This window comes from Esox lucius, chromosome 23 (assembly GCF_011004845.1).
Source record: "Esox lucius isolate fEsoLuc1 chromosome 23, fEsoLuc1.pri, whole genome shotgun sequence".
Classification (NCBI taxonomy): Eukaryota; Metazoa; Chordata; class Actinopteri; order Esociformes; family Esocidae; genus Esox; species Esox lucius.
This window is the reverse complement of record NC_047591.1, coordinates 6663460-6686716: the sequence shown is the minus strand read 5'-3', so window position 1 is coordinate 6686716 and position 23257 is coordinate 6663460. Positions and strand designations below refer to the sequence as shown.

Genomic DNA, 23257 nt, shown 5'->3' with positions numbered 1-23257 from the left:
GTCAGCTGAGGTGGCTTGGGCATCTGTTTCGGATGACTCCGGAACGCCTTCCTGGGAAGGTGTTCCGGTCCCGTCCCACCGGGAGGAGACCCCGGGGAAGACCTAGGACACGCTGGAGGGACTATGTCTCCCGGCTGGCCTGGGAACGCCTCGGTGTCCCCCCGGAAGAGCTGGAGGAAGTGTCTGGGGAGAGGGAAGTCTGGGCATCCCTGCTTAGACTGCTGTCCCTGCGACCCGGCCCTGGATATGCGGAAGATGATGGATGGATGAATTAAAAACATGGGTAAAATAATTGAGTGCAAGTTCTGTTTTGTCAGCAATGTTGTCAAGGTCTATGAAGATTTTGAGTGAGGAACAGAATGGGTAAAATTAAGAGACCACTGCAAATTGAACTATGAAGCTCTTGTAAAAAAGCTTGCTTGTTTAAATTCCTGAAGTTTCTTCTAACGATAATAAGAGTATTTGTCCAAGGAATTCTGTTATCTCTATAACATGCAATTGGACAGTGGTCACATATCTAATGGAAACACACCACTTGCCAAATATTTACATGGAGCAAGTGTCAAAATAAAAAAGGCTGAGTTTCTCTGCTCTTTTAGATTTTGGCCATGTTGGCTTATTCATTTGCTGAGATAGGCTTAACTCATCACAACACTGTTTAATACAATCAGCTTTGTGAGATTCTCAGTCTAAATTAAAATCTCATAGAATAATTACTTCACTTTAAGTAAAAGTGACTAATCAATCAGTTAGCTGTTTTAGCATACCTTTCTTAGGCGAAGGAGAGTGATATACACGTACAGTGGGGCAAAAAAGTATTTTTTTGGGGGCAAAAAAAAATACTATTATTTTGACTGAGCTTCTTCCACCCTCTGTCTAGAGCCAACCAGGATATGTGTCTGGAGCGATTTCCAGAAATTAACACTAAACAACAAGAAATATTTACCTTTGCTTTATTGAAGAACTCACATCTTAAAATACTTCAAATAATAATCATCATAACACCCCACCTCATATCCATTAATTAACAACATTGAGATCGACTGAATAATCAATTACAATTACACATTTAAATCTGCCAAAAATATGTGAAGACAAAATAAGGAATGCAAAATATTTCAATCTGTAAAGATTACAGTTTTCTGGCACACATAAATGGATTTTGCAACACACAGTTTGAGTCATTCTGTCCACCTTCAGCTGGAATAGGGGGAAACACAGAAAGGTAATTATTGTAATTGTTTTTTAAATGTTACTTTTCAACAATCAAAAATATTCAGTGTGTAATCAGAATAATGCTCTGGTGACAGCATTGTACCTCCAAAGTTCATCTGCATGCAGTTCTCCCGACCACCTGCGTTATTTGGTTCCCCACGGTTCCATTTCTGGTAGGTAAATCTAGAACCATCACTCCACAGCCAAACACCCTCCTACAGAATACACAGGTAAACTAAATTTGAGGGCTCTTTGGTATTGTCTTCTTCCAATGTGGGTAAAAGAAGTGTGTTGTCCCAATCATTGAGATTACATTTAAAACCCACAAAGTTTGGTTACCAAAAAAGTCTACACCCCAAACCAGGGATCTATTCAAGTAGAATATAGCCCGGTCAAAATAAAATCTAGAAGACCTCAGGAGAAGAGCCGTTGAGGCTCATACAGCTAGAAAAGGCTACCACAGCATCAGACTACAGTTAAACATACTGTGTACAAATGGAGAAAAGTCAGTGCCAATGCTAGGAGTGGACATCCATCAAAGATCACCACAAGGGCATGTTATATAATGGCCAGGTAGCTTTCATAGAACCCAAAGGCAATAGGCATCTGCAGACATGTCTTGCACATCCTAACATCTGTCTGTGACTCCACAATAAGAAAGACACTAAAGAAGAATGAGATTCACGGGAGGATACTACAGAGGACACACCTGCTTATTAAAAGAAAACAATGCTGCCTATCTCAGGTTTGCCAAAAAAACACCTGGATGTTGGAAGGAGGACACTACACTAGGTTGGAAGAAGGACACTACACTAGTTTGGAAGAAGGATACTACTCTAGGTTGGAAGAAGGACACTACACTAGGTTGGAAGAAGGACACTACACCAGGTTGGAAGAAGGACACTACACCAGGTTGGAAGAAAGACACTACACTAGTTTGGAAGAAGGACACTACACTAGGTTGGAAGAAGGACACTACACTAGGTTGGAAGAAGGACACTACACTAGGTTGGAAGAAAGACACTACCCTAGTTTGGAAGAAGGACACTACACTAGGTTGGAAGAAGGACACTACACTAGGTTGGGAGGAGGACACTACACTAGGTTGGGAGGAGGACACTACACTAGGTTGGGAGGAGGACACTACACTAGGTTGGGAGGAGGACACTACACTAGGTTGGAAGAAGGACACTACACTAGGTTGGAAGAAGGACACTACACTAGGTTGGAAGAAGGACACTACACTAGGTTGGAAGAAGGACACTACACTAGGTTGGGAGGAGGACACTACACTAGTTTGGAAGAAGGACACTACACTAGGTTGGAAGAAGGACACTACACTAGGTTGGAAGAAGGACACTACACTAGGTTGGAAGAAAGACACTACCCTAGTTTGGAAGAAGGACACTACACTAGGTTGGAAGAAGGACACTACACCAGGTTGGAGAGAAGGACACTACACTAGGTTGGGAGGAGGACACTACACTAGGTTGGGAGGAGGACACTACACTAGGTTGGGAGGAGGACACTACACTAGGTTGGAAGAAGGACACTACACTAGGTTGGAAGAAGGACACTACACTAGGTTGGAAGAAGGACACTACACTAGGTTGGGAGGAGGACACTACACTAGTTTGGAAGAAGGACACTACACTAGGTTGGAAGAAGGACACTACACTAGGTTGGAAGAAGGACACTACACTAGGTTGGAAGAAAGACACTACCCTAGTTTGGAAGAAGGACACTACACTAGGTTGGAAGAAGGACACTACACCAGGTTGGAAGAAGGACACTACACTAGGTTGGGAGGAGGACACTACACTAGGTTGGGAGGAGGACACTACACTAGGTTGGAAGAAGGACACTACACTAGGTTGGAAGAAGGACACTACACTAGGTTGGAAGAAGGACACTACACTAGGTTGGAAGAAGGACACTACACTAGGTTGGGAGGAGGACACTACACTAGGTTGGGAGGAGGACACTACACTAGGTTGGGAGGAGGACACTACACTAGGTTGGAAGAAGGACACTACACTAGGTTGGAAGAAGGACACTACACCAAGTTGGAAGAAGGACACTACACCAAGTTGGAAGAAGGACACTACACCAAGTTGGAAGAAGGACACTACACCAGGTTGGAAGAAGGACACTACACCAGGTTGGAAGAAGGACACTACACTAGGTTGGGAGGAGGACACTACACTAGGTTGGGAGGAGGACACTACACTAGGTTGGGAGGAGGACACTACACTAGGTTGGGAGGAGGAAATACACTGCATATGTGTATTGTTACGTCATTTAGGCTGAAAAATCCCACACCAACTGTGAAGCATAGTGAAGCGTAAAGACAGCATCATGGCTTTTGTCTGCTTTGCTGCCACAAGCCCCGGACAGCATGCAAATCATTGAACATTGAATTCACACCAGAGTGAATTCAAACCCCAAACAATGTAATTAACAATTCCTTTTAATGCACGATTATTTTTCTTCAGTGAGAAACTGGTTCAAATTAGATAAATAATTTGACCAACTGGTTGTTAACAAATGCATTGTTAACAAGCAATTCAATAAAAAATACAGAGATATCTGGTGAGAAATGACTAAACATTTGTTAGCATATCCTTTAAGAATCAAGATATCCAACAAGTTTCATGAGTGTTAGGCAGATCTTCTAACCTTGACTGCATCATTTGCTCCAATCCATATCTGTGTTTTACCCCCACCTCTTTAGATGACAGACAAAAGAAAGTTATACTCCGAAAGACTGTGTACTGATGCCAGGTTACCTCCTAACTGCAAACAGATAAGCTGGAGAGAGAAAGAAAGGTTTTTATTTATTTATTTTCATCTTGACCCAATTTTCTTAGCTCCACATTTTATGTGTAGTTATTGAATATGAACTTGCCTCGTTGCAACAGCTCTATAGAGTATGAGTATGTGAGAATGGCTCTAAATATGATTTTACAGTATTTTACAGGTACCTCTGCATCTGTCCAACTGGCCAAGATGGAGACGTACTGATAACAGACTTTCCCATAATTGGCCCAGCCATGTGGGCATGATGAGCTTCTGCTTTGTGGTCCTTGGTTCATTGTAGGAAGTGAAGATACCATTAAATAAGATTAATTGATTAGTTTGAAACCACCAATCGTTTTTTTATTAAGATTTCATGAAGCCTGTTGGTTATTTATATATTATTCTCAATCAAACACATTAGTAGTCCAGCTCATTTACACACACCCACCATGAATTCATGCAATCCCACATTCTCCATGAACACAATCTCCCTTCCCTTCAACATTCTTAATTAACTTACATTCATACACACACAATTCAGTATACACTGAATTGTGTAGCCTGTACATTGTGAAAAAAAATTATTTTACAGATTGGTTAATTGTATATTATTTTACTTACCGATTTTGTATTTTGAAATATTTCTGTAATTTTTATCTATGCAAGACACCTGAAAATATCTGCTCCAGTACGTACATGTAAAGTACCATGCAAGTATTACTCATCTGAAAGTCAAAATAAAGCCATTTATTTGGGTAGTGTTAATATGTAAAAAAAAAGAATATATATATATATATGCAGCTCCGGAGACCACTGCACCTTTTTTTTTTTAAACGGAAGATTTTGAGTGAGGAACAGAAGGGGTAAAATTAAGAGAGCTGTATGTATTATATATACATAAAATAAACACTACCCAGATAAATGGCTTTAGTTTGACATCCAGATTTGCACTGTACATATATATGTCAGATACAAGACTGAAACCTGATTGCTTTTTACCCATTGGCAGGTTGTGTAGCAGGTCCTTCAGAATTTCTTTGTCTTTGTCCTTCAGGTTCTCTGCAATAAGGAGGGAGAAAAACATTAGGACTCATGTTCCTTAAAATTATATTCTCAAACTGCATCTGATGAGGGGGAACAGTTCACCAAATGTTTGATCAGAATACATCTGCTAGCAAAGGCTGGCCTGTCTAGGAATCCTGGGCCAGAATATTCATTTATTTTGCCTACTCCCAAGGCCCAAGATTACATCCCTGGTTGTCTCCCCTGACGGCGAGTATGACTTAAGGTACACATCCATCTAAACCTCAGTTAACTAAACACTAACTGACAGGAGTAATTATGAGGTATATCTTACGTGCATTGTCCAGAGCAAAGGCAGCACAAAGAAGCAGAAGAAAGGTCAACATCGCCATGGTGATAGTCTCCTGAAAGACAGAGAAACCTTTAAGAATATTTAGCCATGTAGAGATGAGGTGTGGATGAGTAGAGGACCTACCTGTTGTTGTAAGGTGAATTGCTGGTTGTGAATCGAAAGGTTATGTTCAGTTGGAGAAAGGGAAGCAATATATATAGACAACTGGCCACAAGGAAGCAATTCTTATTTTCAAAACATTTATTGGAGATGGATAGTAGTATCAACAATATGTTCAACTACTTAAGTTAATTATTACTTAGATAGTGAGTGTTCCGTATTTACTCTGATTAGGAATTATTACTAAGAAAGCGAGAGTTCAGTATTTACTCAGTGTAGAATGTGTTGGTATTGTTGCATACTGTTTGCTTAGCTATTCAGTTCCAGGGAGCATGGGTAGGTGACGGCGAGGAAGAAACAATTTAGTTGAATGCTATCTAGAAAGTGAAAAAAGGAGCCGGACCTCAACAAGTAAGTGAAAATGTTTTCCTCATTATTATTCACTTCTACATGGTGTCAGAAGCTAGAGGATAATGGCTCACGAACCCCAACGTATAGAACCCCTAGTGTTTGATAAAATATATTGCTGTTAACTGTGTTGGGCTGTTTATAGATCTTCTACAAACAGACAAGTTTGAAAAAAATCTCACAGGTGTTAGTGCTTTATGAAGGTACAACATGAGGTTATACTGTTAGTATGACTTTAGCTCTAAAGTGCTTGATGACACAAGTTTGTTAAAATGGTAGGGATGGGGTAATTTGAGCCAAAAGGGTTGGGGTTAGTTGAGCCAGTGACTTCCCTGTATCATCAACCAATGCCATAAGTCCTGTTTGGTAATCAACAGTTCTAGACCCAGAGGAGCCACCTCCTACTCTGCCTGAACCATTAAACAGGATCATGAATACTGAACACTCGTCCCTAAGTGATGCAACTGGTTCTCCTGCCCATTTGGGTTATGTGTCTGAAGGAAACATACTTCCCTCCCCTAAAGCCACAGCAACTAAACCTAGAATGATAAGGAAGAAAGTAAAAACAAAAATCTTGACCAACACACCAGAAAACTAGAGCTGATGAAGGCGCACAATGACAAAGAAAATAAACAGACTGAAAAACTCTGACACTGCCTTGCCAAGTCTGAAGTTTTCAGTTGTTACAGGTACATGTCTACCTTGGGTACCTCATTGCTGCAATCCCTGCATTTCATTTGCACATGCTACCCTACTCCTTCATTGTACTGTACTTGTTCAATTACAATAAAGTTGAATCCAATCTAATGTTGTCTTGGTTACTGTCATGTTGTCATAAAAAAGACACTGACAGGTTATGTTGTCTCAGTTAATGTCAAGTTGTCATAACAAAGACATTGACAGGATATTTTGTCTCAGTTAATGTCAAGTTGATATAACAAAGACATCACAAACAATGTCAACCTTGCATAAAAAATTACACAATCAACCGAATGACACCTAATTACAACATTCATAAACATTCAAAATGATTCCTTCATGTGTCATGTCATGGTTATGACAGTATCATGACGGTGTCATGTCACTCTTATGCACACCCCTTCAAATAAAGTGTTACCAGCAAATGTTATGCAGGACCCCTGATTTACATCACCAAGGGTGTGTTGGAGACTTGGTGGGGCCAGACGCGCCTCTTCGTCAAATACACTTCCACTCTTCCCAACAGACATTTCTCATTACACTGAATGATTAGAAGACAGCCACATAGTGAACGGGATGTGTTGAAGGTTTGGTCTAAAATAAATATGCTGTTCAAGACAGATATTTGGGGAAGCACAAAGACATCTCAAAAGACCAAGAAGAGAGAGATGGAAAGAAGGCTGAACATCTAGGAAAGACGTACTATATTTTGTAAATAAACAAGTAATGCTTCTCCCCCTAACTTGGGTTTATTACTATTTTTGCAAAAAGAGACAGTAGCTTCTGACTCCATTATAAATTATAAATAACAAACTTCTCATATGCAAAGTAAATGGCATTTTGACCATTCTGATCATAATAGCAAGAAACCCCTAATTCACCCAATCTAACCATGACAATTCATTTTGGCAACGTGGAGACCTGGAGATTAATACCAGAGATTAATAGCCTCCTTTGAAATGCTGAGGAAAACCTATAACCTCCTTTAAAATTATTCCATATGCTGAGAGCCTAACCAATGGGTAGGTTCATCACTGCAAAGGGCTCATCACTGGTGTTGGACATGTGATGCATGAACATACTAATTATATTATTTTGAGGTTGACTCTGCTTCTTACAACCTCTGTCTAGAGCCAACCATGAGAATTGTCCGTATGGATTTGCAGAAATGAACAACAGGAAATACTAAACAACAAGAAAATATTTAACTTTGGCTTTATTAAAGAACACTCATCTAAAAAACTTCTAGAAATAATCATAACAACACCCCTTACATCATATCCATTAATCAACAAGATTTAGATAGATTGAATAGTCAAAGCAAATATGCATTCAAATGAGCAACAAATATGCAAGTAAACCAACGTGAAGACAAAACTTAGGGATGCCAATCCCAAACATTTAAAGTTTTTCAATCTGTAAATATTACATTTTTCTGGCACACAGGAAAGTTAGTTATTGTATTTTTCCTATTAAATATAGATTTTTAATTATAAAAAATATTCTATGTTTAGTCAGAGGAATAAAGCTCTGGTGCCATCAATGTACCTCCGCTGTTCACCTGCATGCAATGCTCTTTACCCTCTACGTTATTTGGGTTCCATTTCTGGTAGCTAAATCTAGAACCATCGCTCCTTAGCCAAATACCCTCCTAGACAACAGATATTAAGACAATGTATGTATTATGTATTCTGTTCTCTCAAGGAAAATATGATCTCACCATTTGTTTTGTAAATTGCGCTGTAGAAAGTAAACTTCCCTAAACTTCATAGACAGACCAATGGATTCAGTTCTATAATGATCTGTAAGATCAGAATGTCTTAAAAATATTTTGAAACTACAGATGATGTATGGTAATTCGATAATTTCACAGCATGAAATAGAACTTGCGACCAGGCCTTGTTGGAACCCATTTCTAAGCCAATGATGAGTCATTTTAACAGTTTTCTAACAGTAAAAAAAAACATTACATTTGCAAGATTTTTTTTAAACCCTTTTAAATTACCTGCAATCATAGTCTGATCTTCACCTAAGTCATAGCCATAAATAAACAAGAGGGTGATTGAACAATGAACATGCAAAATGCTGTACTTTTTACATATCACAATTGAACACATTGGTCAAACATTAAAAACAGACTGGAATAAATATGTGAATCTCAAGGACAGGAGTATTCAACTCTTCACCAACATAGAAAAGGCTACCACAGCATATCCAGACTTGGGCCTCCATCAGAATACAGTCAAACATAACGTGTACAAATGGAGAAAAGTCAGCGGCAATGCTCCTCTCACTAGGAGTGGACATGGAAAAAAGATCAGCGCAAAGGCATGGATGGCCAAGTAGCTTTCAAAAAGCCCTGAGGTAACAAGCATATTCAGGCATGTCTTGGACTTTCTACCATCTGTGTCTATGACTCCTCAATTAGAAAGACACTGAATCCAATATATCAAGTTGCATGAGTGTTAGACAGTTCTAACATGGACTGCATCACTGGCTCCAATCCATATCGGCCTGTTTCTCGCATTCTTTTGGATAATGGACAAAATAAAGTTATGCTGCAAAATACTGTGTACTGATGCCAGGTTACCACCTTACTGCAAACAGATAAGCTGGAGAGAGAGATGAAGAGAGAGGTTGTTATTTATTACTTTTCAACTTCACCCAATTATTTTCTTCACTTCTAATTTTGTCATTTTTAATTAGTGAATGAGACCTTGCATTGTTGCAACAGCTCCATATCAAGTTCAGGAGAGTCAAACATCATTTTAATTGGAACGAATGTGGTGGAGAGCACATTCCCTAGCCCACAACCACTATTAAGCTCACAGGTGCCTGACCCCTCCTCCCCAGACAATGCTAAGCCAATTTCCACCACCCTCTGCTGGAACCCATGATGTGTTCAGTACATTTTATGGCTCACATCTGTGAAAGGGATCTTGCTGTGACTTGGGTCAATGAGAAAGTAATTAACAGATCATAGGGCTCTCTGTTACTCTGTTAAAGAGATCTTGGTTTGACCAGAGTATATAGCCTTGAGTCTGTTCTTTAACCATGGCTTAAATTAACCAGGACTTAAATTCAGCAGGTAGTATGTTGCATATATGACAGTAACGGCTGCTTCCTGCATTTGCTGTAATATAGATTCAATTTGGGTTTTCAGACTTCTCTTTGTGGTAATTTCCACGACAATAGTGAGTAAACGTAAGCAAAACTATTTACAAGGTGAGTTCCAGGCCTTTTTTGTACTACGCAGCATTATCAGTTATCACCAAAAACATTTCAGAATAATATTCCAATGCAGCTAATTTTTTAAAGTGAGTGCTGGTACCTCTGCATCTGCCCAGCGGACCAAGATGGGTACGTACTGATAACAGTGTTTCCTATAAAGGGTCCAGCCATGTGGGCATGATAAAGTTCTGGTTTGTGGTCCTTCATTAAATAAAATGTAATGATTAGTAAGAATTATTATTTTGCAGTCAAAAAAAGGATTATTATTATTCCTTTTTTGACTGCATATTCTCATGAGATAGCATTCGCTACAGACACCACTTTGTCCATAGATGTATACCTTCTGGCGTATTCATCTATTAGACTATGGCTGGCGCTAAGTCACTTTGGAGCAGACCTATTGAAACCAAACTAAGTAAACTGCATGCACAATTATTAAGCAAATCGTATACCTCAAGATTTATTTTATTGTTGAACAAACACTCTCGGTCAATCCAAAATATAATTGTACCTAAGACATGAATGTTTAACAAAAGGAAAAATGAGTTTTGATCTTTCTCAGGGGAATAATTCAGTGTGCAGAATTATTAGGCAAAAATTAGCATGCAGAATTATTAGGCAACTAAATTACAAAAATAATTTATTCCACTCACTTTTTTATTCAACAAATAAGTAACCCAAAATGAAAATTAAATACAATTTTGGGCCTTCCATCCATTCAGTCTGTCAGTTTGTGGATCTGTTCACGTACCAACTTTCGCCGAAGCAGCAACCACAGCCTCCCAAATGCTGTTCAAAGAGGTGTATGGTCTTCCTTGAGTGTAAATCTCGCTTGAGAGCGGTCCACAAGTTCTCAATAGGATTTAAGTCAAGTAAGGAAGGGGGCCAGGTCATTATTCGGGCATCGTTGAGGACCTTACTTGCTAGCCAAGCAGTGGACTACTTGGATGCATGTGATGGAGCATTGTCCTGCATAAAGAACACGGCCTTCTTGAATGCTGTAGACTTCTTCCTGTACCACTGCTTAAAGAAAGTATCTTCCAGAAACTGGCAGTAGGATATGGGAGTTGAGTTCCAGTCCATCTTCAACCTGAAAAGGTCCAATTACCTCAATTAGTTTCTACTAAATTGTAACATGGCGTGCCTTTTCACTTGCCCATTTATCTAGTATTGCATCGAATGAAATGGTTCGTGCCACACTGTTTTCAATTGAAATGACTGCTAATTGGGTTAAGCGATCATTACTCATGTTGGAACGAAGGTATGTCTTTATCAGCTTTAGCTTGCTGAATTATCTCTCCGCAGAGGCAACTGTCAAAGGCATTGTCAGGAAAACTCTCAGGGCTACGGTTACATTTGGAAAAACCAAATCAAGGTTCTCCTGAAGGAGAAAATGTAATTTATCCAGAGCCTTTTCATGACCCCTAAGTAGATACATTTCCTGAATGATATCCCTTGAAACATCATTGGTAGCTAGGGCATATCTTGTCATTGATTCCTCCAACTCAGCTTGCGTCATGTGTTCCATTTTAAAAATGAACTTAAACTTTTCGGACACAAGCTGAAGATTGCAAAACTCCTGAATTACTGTGTCAACAATTGCATTGAAAACCATGCACCTAAAATGGCTCTTTTGCTTTCTGAAACGTCTCTCTCTAAACTCAGGGGAAGCATCCATCTCAATGGCTATTCGGCGTGCAATGTCAAGGGATTTCTGAAAGCCCTCAACCTTAAGCAAGAATTCATTAAGAGACTGTATCATTCTAATGGCAGGGTCCATCGAGATGTTCACTGCTTGCATTGCCTTCCTGACATAGGTGATCTCTGACAGCCTGATCTCTGACAGCCTTATTGCATAAGTCATGTTTTCCAGCTTCTAGTCATTTATTGTGCATGCTACCTTATATTTACCAGTTGTTATTTTATTTTAATACAATTGAGATATGTCATGCATGGCATTGGTACAATAGGGTTTAACCAAAATCTAAATGTAGATATCAGCAGCAACATTTTGCATTAAGTTAGCAAACACTTGCCAGTCAACATTTATATTTGCAAGCCTCCAAGTTTGGTAGCAAATCTATGCATGATTCCACGGTAAACCAGAGATATTATAGTCGTTTTCCAGATTCTTGTCATTTATTGTACATGCTACCTTATATTTTTCAGTTTTCAGCTCAGCAACCTCGGTTTTGCATATTCTAGGCTAGCTACATATTCTGGCAGCTACATTCCCAGTGTTAGCAAACGCTAGCTAGTCTGTTAACATGAATATTGTATTTGCAAGCATAGACGTCACATTGTAAATCCTACCTGTTGCCTTTCACCATCCACTTATTTAGCTGCTGTCGCATCCCTTGACAGGCCATCTCATTTTCCCTCTTTCTTTTTCTATTTTTAGCCCCCGACAGCTTTTTTGGGTTATCCATCTTTTTCAAATTCAAATTTCAACGACAACTCACTAACGTCTTTTGCAGTTAATTAGCTTCTTTTTTTCTCTATGCATTTTTTGCACCCCTGTTGACTATTCGCAACAAAACTTTTGATTGGCTGGTGGTCACGCCTCAATAGTTTAGCTATTTCAAGAGTGTTGCATCTGTCTGAAAGGCATTTTACAATTGATACATTTTCCCTTTCAGTTAAATCTCTTTTTTGGCCCATTTTACCTGAGGTCATGAAGCTGCCTAATAATTATGCACACCTTGTTATAAGGTCTTACTCACTGTTGCCACACCCTCCCTCACAAATACATATCACTTGAAAATGATTCAATCCAATGAGCATTCAAGTTTATATGGTTTGGAGTTGGAAAATGTACGTAGAAATAATAATAGAATTGGAATACTCGCTTGCCTAATAATTGTGCTCGCAGTGTATATTGGTTCAGGCCTATGGCAGGAAGGCCTCTACAAAGTTTCAAACTGATCAGCCTGATGGTGGCGTGAGAATCAACAAATGCATGGGGCTCCATAGGAAATTACTGCAGGTCAATGGGGAATGAATGGGAGTCAATGGGGAAAGTTAATGATTTTGTATTTTGAATTCTATTTCTGTATTTTTTTTATCACACCTTTGCTGGCATTTATTTTATGTGAGTATTAGTAATTTCTTTATTGACTGAATCATTTAGGATCCACGATACAGTGGTGCCATTTTGCAAAACCCCTCAAAATATGTGCTACAGCTACAACATGTACATGGACAATCTGAAAGTCAAACTTAATCTATTTATTTGGGAAGTGTTTATTTGTAAAATAAAATAAATATTTGTAAAATGTATATTTTACAAATAAACACTTTAGTCTGGCTTTCAGATGCCTAAGACTTTTGTACAGTACATACATGTGTCAGATACAATACTAAAACCTGATTGATTTTTTACCATTTGCCAGGTTGTGTAGCAGGTTCTTCATAATTTCTTTGTCTTTGTCATTCAGGGAGAAAGACAAGGAGAGAGAAAGACATAGAAAACATTAGGAAACATGCTCTTTAAAAGGACATCCTCAAACTACATCTGATGAGGGGGAACAGTTCACCAAATCAGAATATGTATGCTAGCAAAGGCTGGCCTGTCGTTAGGAATCCTGGACCCTGGGACAGAATATTCACTTTTGCTCACTAGCAGGATTAACCCACACTACCGGTCAAACGTTTTAGAATACTCCCATTATTTTATTGAAATGTAAGCTGATTCAGTCCAGTGAATGTCCTGAAATGGTACAAAGGTAAGCGGTAAACTGCCAGAGGTTAAACTAAATGTTTAAGTTGCCAAAATCTGAACAATTTCAGAGTTATAAAAAAGGCATTTTTCAGGGAACAAATTGGTTAACAACTTACAGCTGTTGGAAGTAGATTAAGCCTTGAAAGTTGATGTTAACAATTCCTACAGGTGTCCCAACATTTGTTGATTACTTACAAACCCTCTGTCTATACAAAAGCAGTAATGGAACAGACTGTTACTTCACTCTGTAAAGCATTAATTGTATATTGCTATCATAATGGTGAGAAAAAGGCACTTGGAGTGGTCTGGCAGACCCAAAGCCACAACAGAATCATGAGACAAGTTGTGAGTCAACAGCTTGCATGAACAAGACGGTAGGCTACAAATCATGAAAGAGCCAGCACAGTCTCCAGACTTGAATCCCATTGAGCTGATTTGGGATGAACTGGGCAGGAGGGTGAAAGCAAAGCAACCTCCAAGTGCAAAACATTTGTGGGTAATTCGACAACTTTCCGAACATTACTGGATTTCCATCGTAGAAAGAATTCCTCAAGTTAATATGGCTGTAATGTCTGCAAAAGGTGGCTACATTGATGAGTGAAAAATTCTGTTTAATTTTGGTTTACAAAAATATTCCATGATTTATTTTTTGTTCAAAACCCTTTAATGACGAGTAACATTTTGAGGACCGTGACGTCGCCCGGTATGGCGCAGCTCGTACGCGAGCGCCTGGTGGCCCGGGCCTTTCCCCATGGGGCCCGGCCGGGTTCAGCCCGAACGAGCGACGTGGGGCCGCCTTCCCGTGGGCTCACCACCTGCAGGAGCCATAAGGGGTCGGTGCAGAGAGGATCGGGCGGCAGTCGAAGGCAGGGGCCTCGACAACCCGATCCCTGGACACGGAAACTAGCTCTAGGGACGTGGAACTTCACCTCGCTTGCGGGGAAGGAGCCTGAGATTGTGTGTGAGGTTGAGAGGTTCCGACTAGAGGTAGTCGGGGTCACCTCTACGCACGGCTTGGGCTCTGGAACCACACTCCTTGAGAGAGGATGGACTCTTCACCAATCTGGAGTTGCCCATGGTGAGAGGCGGCGGGCTGGTGTGGGTTTGCTTATAGCTCCCCAGCTCTGCTGCCATGTGTTGGAGTTTACCCCGGTGAACGAGAGGGTCGTTTCCCTGCGCCTACGGGTCGGGGATAGGTCTCTCACTGTTGTTTGTGCCTACAGGCCGAACGGCAGTGCAGAGTACCCGACCTTCTTGGAGTCTCTGGGAGGGGTGCTGGAAAGTGCTCCGACTGGGGACTCCATCGTTCTACTGGGGGACTTCAATGCCCACGTGGGCAACGACAGTGACACCTGGAGGGGCGTGATTGGGAGGAACGGCCCCCCTGATCTGAACCCGAGCGGTGTTCAGTTATTGGACTTCTGTGCTCGTCACAGTTTGTCCATAACAAACACCATGTTCAAGCATAAGGGTGTCCATCAGTGCACGTGGCACCAGGACACCCTTGGCCGTAGGTCGATGATCGACTTTGTTGTCGTTTTATCTGACCTGCGGCCGTATGACTTGGACACTCGGGTGAAGAGAGGGTCGGAGCTGTCAACTGATCACAACCTGGTGGTGAGTTGGATCCGATGGCGGGGGAGGAAGCTGGACAGACTCGGCAGGCCCAAGCGTACTGTAAGGGTCTGCTGGGAACGTCTGGCCGAGTCTCCTGTCAGAGAGATCTTTAACTCCCACCTCCGGCAGAGCTTCGACTGGATCCAGAGGGAAGCTGGAGATATTGAGTCCGAGTGCACCTCCACCCCCATTGTCGAAGTGGCCGCTCGGAGCTGTGGCCGTAAGGCCTCCGGTGCCTGTCGAGGTGGCAATCCCCGGACCCGGTGGTGGACACCGGAAGTAAGGGATGCTGTCAAGCTGAAGAAGGAGTCCTATCAGGCCTGGTTGGCTTGTGGGACTCCTGAGGCAGCTGACAGGTACCGGCAGGCCAAGCGGATTGCAGCCCGGGTGCAGGAGAAGGACTATCGGCTGGCCTCGAAGAGATTCTGGCAAACCGTCAGGCGCCTCAGGAGAGGGAAACAGTGCCCTACCAACGCTGTTTACAGTAGAGGTGGGCAGCTGTTGACCTCAACTGGGGATGTCGTCGGGCGGTGGAAGGAGTACTTCGAGGATCTCCTCAATCCCGCCGTCACGTCTTCCATTGAGAAAGCAGAGGATGAAGGCTCAGAGGTGGACTCGTCCATCACCCGGGCTGAAGTCACAGAGGTAGTCAATAAACTCCTCGGTGGCAAGGCACCGGGGGTGGATGAGATCCGCCCTGAGTACCTCAAGTCTCTGGATGTTGTGGGGCTGTCTTGGTTAACAATGCCTGTGCAACATCGCGTGGCGGTCGGGGACAGTGCCTCTGGGATGGCAGACCGGGGTGGTGGTCACTCTTTTTAAGAAGGGGGACCGGAGGGTGTGTTCCAACTATAGGGGGATCACACTTCTCAGCCTCCCCGGGAAAGTCTATGCCAGGGTACTGGAGAGGAGAATACGGCCGATAGTAGAACCTCGGATTCAGGAGGAACAGTGTGGTTTTCGTCCAGGCCGTGGAACACTGGACCAGCTCTATACCCTCTACGGGGTGTTGGAGGGTTCATGGGAGTTTGCCCAACCAATCCACATGTGTTTTGTGGATTTGGAGAAGGCATTCGACTGTGTCCCTCGCGGCATCCTGTGGAGAGTGCTTTGGGAATATGGGGTCCTGGGTCCTTTGCTAAGGGCTGTCAGGTCCCTGTACGACCGAAGCAGGAGCTTGGTTCGCATTGCCGGCAGTGATCCCTTAGAGATAGGGTGGAAAGCTTGGTCACCTGGGAGGAGCTCAGAGTAGAGCCGCTGCTCCTCCACATCGAGAGGGGTCAGCTGAGGTGGCTTGGGCATCTGTTTCGGATTCCCTCTGAACACCTTCCTGGGAAGGTGTTCCGGTCCCGTCCCACCGGGAGGAGACCCCGGGGAAGACCTAGGACACGCTGGAGGGACTATGTCTCCCGGCTGGCCTGGGAACGCCTCTGTGTCCCCCCGGAAGAGCTGGAGGAAGTGTCTAGGGAGAGGGAAGTCTGGGCATCTCTGCTTAGACTGCTGCCCCCGCGACACGGCCCCGGATAAGAGGTAGAAGATGATGATGATGATTATTTATTTTTTGTCTCCAATTGTTTTTTGTTCTATGCTTTAATTTCAGACTACACTAAACTGTGAATTTCACAGACTGAGGTGTTCTACAATTAACCGATAGGACTGTATGTGCCGGGACGTCTTTCCAGAAATCAGGCCTGACTTAAGATACGGTACACATCCACCTAAACCTCAGTTAACTGAACACTAACTGACAGGAGTAATTATGAGGTATGTCTTACGTGCAGTGTCCAGAGCAAAAGCAGCACTAAGCAGAAGAAGGGTCAACACCGCCATGGTAATAGTCTTCTAAAAAATATTGAAACCTTTAATATTTAGCCATGTAGAGATGAGGTGTAGATGAGTAGAGGACCTACCTGTTGTAAGGTGTTTCTGTGGTAGTCTCTAAATATTATTTTCATTTGGAGGAAAGAAAACACCATATACAGTGGGGAGAACAAGTTTTTGATACACTGCCGATTTTGCAGGTTTTCCTACTTACAAAGCATATAGAGGTCTGTCATTGTTATCACAGGTACACTTCAACTGTGAGAGAAGGAATCTAAAACAAAAATCCTGAAAATCACATTGTATGATTTTTAAATAATTAATTTGCATTTTATTGCATGACATATGTATATGTCCCAGAGGACAATGTGATAGAGACTATGATTTGATGCCGAAAAATAATTCATCTTCTGTTGTTTGGGAATATTTCGGGTTCTAGTGAGATGTCACAAACTAATGTAGGTATAATATTAAAAACCTGTAAGGCGGTGGTTAGCACAACAAGCGGCCTCACAACAAACACATCACCTACCAACCAGTAAGAATTCAGTCTCTCACAGACATGTTAGTTTTTCTTTAAGAAGCCCTCCTGTTCTCCACTCATTACCTGTATTAACTGCACCTGTTTGAACTTGTTACCTGTATAAAAGACACCTGTCCACACACTCAAACAGACTCCAACCTCTCCACAATGGCCAAGATCAGAGAGCTGTGTAAAGACATCAGGGATAAAATTGTAGATCTACACAAGGCAGGGATGGGCTACAGGACAATGGGCAAGCAGCTTGGTGAGAAGGCAACAACTGTTGGCGCAATTATAAAAAAATGGAAGAAGTTCAAGATGATGGTCAATCTCCCTCGGTCTGGGGCTCCATGCAAGATCTCACCTCGTGGGGCATTAATGATCATGAGGAAGGTGAGGGATCAGCCTAGAACTACTTGGCAGGACCTGGTCAATGACCTGAAGCTGGGACCACAGTCTCAAAGGAAACCATTAGTAACACACTGCACCGTCATGGATTAAAATCATGCAGCGCACACAATGTCCTCCTGCTCAAGCCAGCGCATGTCCAGGCCCGTCTGAAGTTTGCCAATGACCATCTGGATGATCCAGAGAAGGAATGGGAGAAGGTCATGTGGTCTGATGAGAGAAAAATAGCTTTTTGGTCTAAACTCCACTCGCCATGTTTGGAGGAAGAAGAAGGATGAGTACAACCCCAAGAACACCATCCCAACCGTGAACCATGAATTCTTTGGAAATGCCTTTCTGCAAAGGGGACAGGATGACTGCACCGTAATGACGGGAGGATGGATGGGGCCATGTATCGCGAGACCTTGGCCAACAACTTCCTTCACTCAGTAAGAGCATTTAAGATGGGTCGTGGCTGGATCTTCCAGCATGACAACGACCCAAACAAACAGTCAGGGCAACTAAGGAGTGGCTCCGTAAGAAGCTTCCCAAGGTCCTGGAGTGGCCTAGCCAGTCTCCAGACCTGAACCCAATAGAAAATCTTTGGAGGGAGCTGAAAGTCTTGCCCAGCGACAGCCCCGAAACCTGAAGGATCTGGAGAAGGTCTGTATGGAGGAGTGGGCCAAAATCCCTGCTGCAGTGTGTGCAAACCTGGTCAAGAACTACAGGAAACGTATGATCTCTGTAATTGCAAACAAAGGTTTCTGTACCAAATATTAAGTTCTGCTTTTCTGATGTATCAAATACTTATGTCATGCAATAAAATGCAAATTAATTACTTAAAATAGTTTTCTAATAATTGCGCCAACAGTTGTTGCCTTTTCACCAAGCTGCTTGCCTATTTTCCTTTAGCCCATCCCAGCCTTTTGCAGGTCTACAATTTTATCGCTGATGTACTTACTCAGCTCTCTGGTCTTGGCCATTGTGGAGAGGTTGAAGTCTGTTTGATTGAGTGTGTGTACAGTTGTCCTTTATACAGGCAACAAGTTCAAACAGGTGCTGTTAATACAGGTAATGAGTGGAGAACAGGAGGGCTTCAAAACAAACAGGTCTGTGAGAGACTGAATTCTTACTGGTTGGTAGGTGATCAAATACTTATGTCATGCAATAAAATGCAAATTCATTATTTAAAAACCATACAATGTTATTTTCTGGATTTTTGTTTTAGATTCCGTCTCTCATAGTTGAAGTTTACCTATGATAAAGATTACAGACTTCTACATGCTTTGTAAGTGGGAAAACCTGCAAAATCAGCAGTGTTTCAAATACTTCTCCCCACTGTATAACACAGGCCACAAGGAAGCAACTATTATTTTCTGACATATGGTAACCAATATAATGCTTTGTTTATTTGGCACACTTTATGTAATAGATGATATGATCATTTTTATTGTACTATCTATGTGTATTTTAGATGGGTTTGTTTGTTTGTTTAGCATTTCTCTGAATTTATATTACGTCTAACAGGATCATATTGAATTACCTTCGAATTTAAGTACACGTTCATATCACCAGGCAGCTGGTAGTTGTGAAAATTGGTCGTACTGTCTACAGTGGGTACAAATTACACACCCTTGTCATTCTTTATATTTTGCTACCTTATAATCCAATCAAAAAAGGCATTCAATTTCACTTTTGTCCCTAAAGACTTTACCCACAAATTTCCAAGAGAAATATTCATCACATTTTCTTAATTAATTCATAATATAAAATAATAATGTGTCTTCTCACTCAGTAGTGTAAACGTGTCTTTGGCAGCCATTACAGCTGTTAAGCTTACCGAATAATAATTTATCAATTCTGTATAATTCTTAGGCCAACATATCGTTTTTGTCAAAAATGCTCTGTATATTTGGTTTATAATCATTGATGGACAGCAACAAACTTTGTCCTGGATTTTCAGAGACACCACTCAAAAACACTAAATAGCTCATGGAAAGCCATTTCTAGCAGGTTTTTGGTGTAATTAATTGTAATTGTCCCTGAAGAATAAAACTCTATGCCACGATATTCCATAAATGTTTGCTCTCATTAAAAAAACTTTTTTTCAAGCAAAATGTATGATTTGGAGCTATCCACCAATTACAAAACAATCCCAACCAAGCTAAACAATGGATATCACCATAAAGGTTATGCAAAATTCGTAATATTATCTTAAATAATTCACAACTGTATTGGCTGTCAAAAGTGCTTCCACCAATTATTAGTCCTGATTTAGTATTTTAGTCATTTGAATGTATATATTACGAATTTATTGGGCATTTTGAAAATGTTTAATGGGATGTGAAGATGAGTAAAAAAACATTTAGATTATATTTGACAGCAGCCAGAGGTGACAACAATGCAAGGTGTAGACTTTCCCTTTTCCAGCGGATATCCTTGCGTCATCCTGGCTAAACATTCACTAGTGACAATTTTTTATGCCTTGTTAAATTATCTTAAAGAGAAGGTTGTGTTCCTTGGAAGATGCCCAGAAAGATTAAACTAGATAATGTTAATAATGAGGTCCATAGCCCTAACAAGAAAGAGTCCCACTTCTACTTGAAATTATATGAAATGTCTCTGGGTATTTATAATTCACTCACATTCCTATTCAAACTCTAGCATTTACATTCACCATGCACACCCTCAATCTCTCCTCCGCGGGTTGCCTGGTGATTCCCACTACTGTTCAATCACTTATTAAGAAGTAGAGAATTCGGGGATCACTTGATACCAAGCCAAAGTCAGGTAGATTTAAGACAAAACTGCTAGAAGAATTGTTCGGGATACAAAGAAAAGCCCACAGGTAACTTCAGGAGACATACAAGCTGCTCTGGAAAAAGACGGTGCGGTTGTTTCAGGGAGCACAATGCGACGATACTTGAGCTGCATGGTCGAGTTGCCAGAAAGAAGCCCTTACTGCGCCAATGCCACAAAAAGCCTGGTTATAATATACCTGACAACACCTTGACACACCTCACAGCTTCTGGCACACTGTAATTTGGAGTGACGAGACCAAAATACAGCATTATGGTCAGAACCATAAGCGCTATATTTGGAGAGGGGTCAACAAGGCCTAAGGTGAACAGAATACCATCCCCATTGAGAAGCATAGTGGTGGCTTGCTGATGTTTTGGGGGTGTGTGAGCTCTAAAGGCACAGGGAATCTTGTGAAAATTGATGGCAAGATGAATGCAGCATGTTACCAGAAAATACTGGTAGACAATTTGCATTCTCTTGCTCGAAAGCTGCGCATAGGACGATCTTGGACTTTCCGGCACGATAATGACCCTAAGCACAAGGCCAAGTTGACCCTCCAGTGGTTACATCAGAAAAAGATGAAGGTTCTGGAGTGGCCGTCACAGTCTCCTGGCCTTATTATCATCGAGCCATTCTGGGGAGATCTCAATTGTGCGGTTCATGTAAGATGACCAAAGACATTGCATGACCTGGAGGCATTTTGCCAAGATCTATACCACCTGCAAGAATTCGGGGCCTAATAGACAACTGTTATAAGAGACTGCATGCTGTCAATGATGCTAACAGGGGCAATACACAGGATTAAGAACGAAGGCTATTCAGACTTTTGAACAGGGGTCAGTTCATTTTTTTCTTTGTTGCCAAGTTTTGTTTTATGATTGTACCATTCTATTATGACCTACAGTTTTTCCTGCTCACTAATGTTTTCTTTAAAAATGGTACATGTATTACCAATTCTCCAAGAGTATGCAAACTTTTGAGCACAACTGTTGATACTTTTTTACAAGGAAATTTTTAGAAAACATTTCAGGGGTGGCAGGAGGGTGGCAAGTTGAAATTCAAGGGTGGCATATCGTTGGTTATGTCCACTGTGTTTATACAAATCGAGCTACAGTGTAATGTCTTGCTAACAAATATTATAAATCGTCTACACTTTGTTATGTTCAAATAGTGGTACGAGTCTTTGAACTGTACAAAATCTTAATGTGTGTTGGGTGTTCCATAAGTATTATATATACAAAAAATGCAGTATTTTACTTTGACACATTGTTTATATTATTCTACCAGGTGCAGAAGCATAAATCAATGCATCTTGAAAATGAATGCCTTATATTGCTAGAAATACACAAACACTGAACATACATTGCTGAGGTTATGAATAAAGTAGCAATTGAATATACTAACAAATGTAACTGTTAATCACATATGACAACACATAACATTTTGTTGATGTTACAGGGATGTCCAGAGATGTCTAAATTAGAATCATTGTAGATAAACCATAACTTTCTCCACAGATGAAATTAACCATTTAATTATCCATAGCAAGCTACATCAACATTGTTCAATGCCCCTTTGCTAGCTAGCTATCAGGACAAACATTTGATGGCAATGGTGGCAAGCCTTATAACTGCAAATTTGCTAGCTCGCGAACTTTACTAATAATATTAATGATTGCATTACATTAGCTAGTAGACTAAACTATACTAAATGGCTGCTGCTTATGCAATATTATAAGATTATGTTTTGTATATTTAGTAAACATGTGCAGCAGTACCTTCTTTCATTACTGCTAGGCTAGTATAGTGCAATCCTGACAACTCAGTTGCAAAGCGATTCACAGACCCACGCCGGGTGTTTTCACTGGACAGTGTTGCCAAGATCTGCTGATACATGACCCTTTGCAGAAAAGCATCCCCAAAGAATGATGTTTCCACCTCCATGCTTCACGGTTGGGATGGTGTTCTTGGGATTGTACTCATCCTTCTTCTTCCTCCAAACACGGCGAGTGGAGTTTAGACTAAAAAGCTCTATTTTGTCTTATCAGACCACATGACCTTCTCCCATTCCTCCTCTGGATTTTAATCCATGACGGCATAGTGTGTTACTAATGGTTTTGAGAATGTGGTCCTAGCTCTCTTCAGGTCATTGACCAGGTCCTGCCATGTAGTTCTGAGCTAATCCCTCACCTTCCTCATGATCATTGATGCCCCAGGAGGTGAGATCTTGCATGGAGCCCCAGACTGAGAGAGATTGACCATCATCTTGAACTTCTTCCATTTTCTAATAATTGCGCCAACAGTTGTTGCCTTCTCACCAAGCTGCTTGCCTATTGTCCTGTAGCCCATCCCAGCATTGTGCAGGTCTACAATTTTATCCCTGATGTCCTTACACAGCTCTTTGGTCTTGGCCATTGTGGAGAGGTTGGAGTCTGTTTGATTGAGTGTGTGGACAGGTGTCTTTTATACAGGTAACGAGTTCAAACAGGTGCAGTTAATACAGGTAATGAGTGGAGAACAGGAGGGCTTCTTAAAGAAAAACTAACATGTCTGTGAGAGCC

The 23257-nt window shown here is 41.3% G+C and overlaps 1 pseudogene; it reads right to left on the bottom strand.

Annotated features, from left to right (window-relative positions):
• Positions 1 to 1010: 1010 nt before the first annotated feature.
• LOC114830148 lies at positions 1011 to 5530 on the bottom strand (annotated as a pseudogene).
• Positions 5531 to 23257: the final 17727 nt, after the last annotated feature.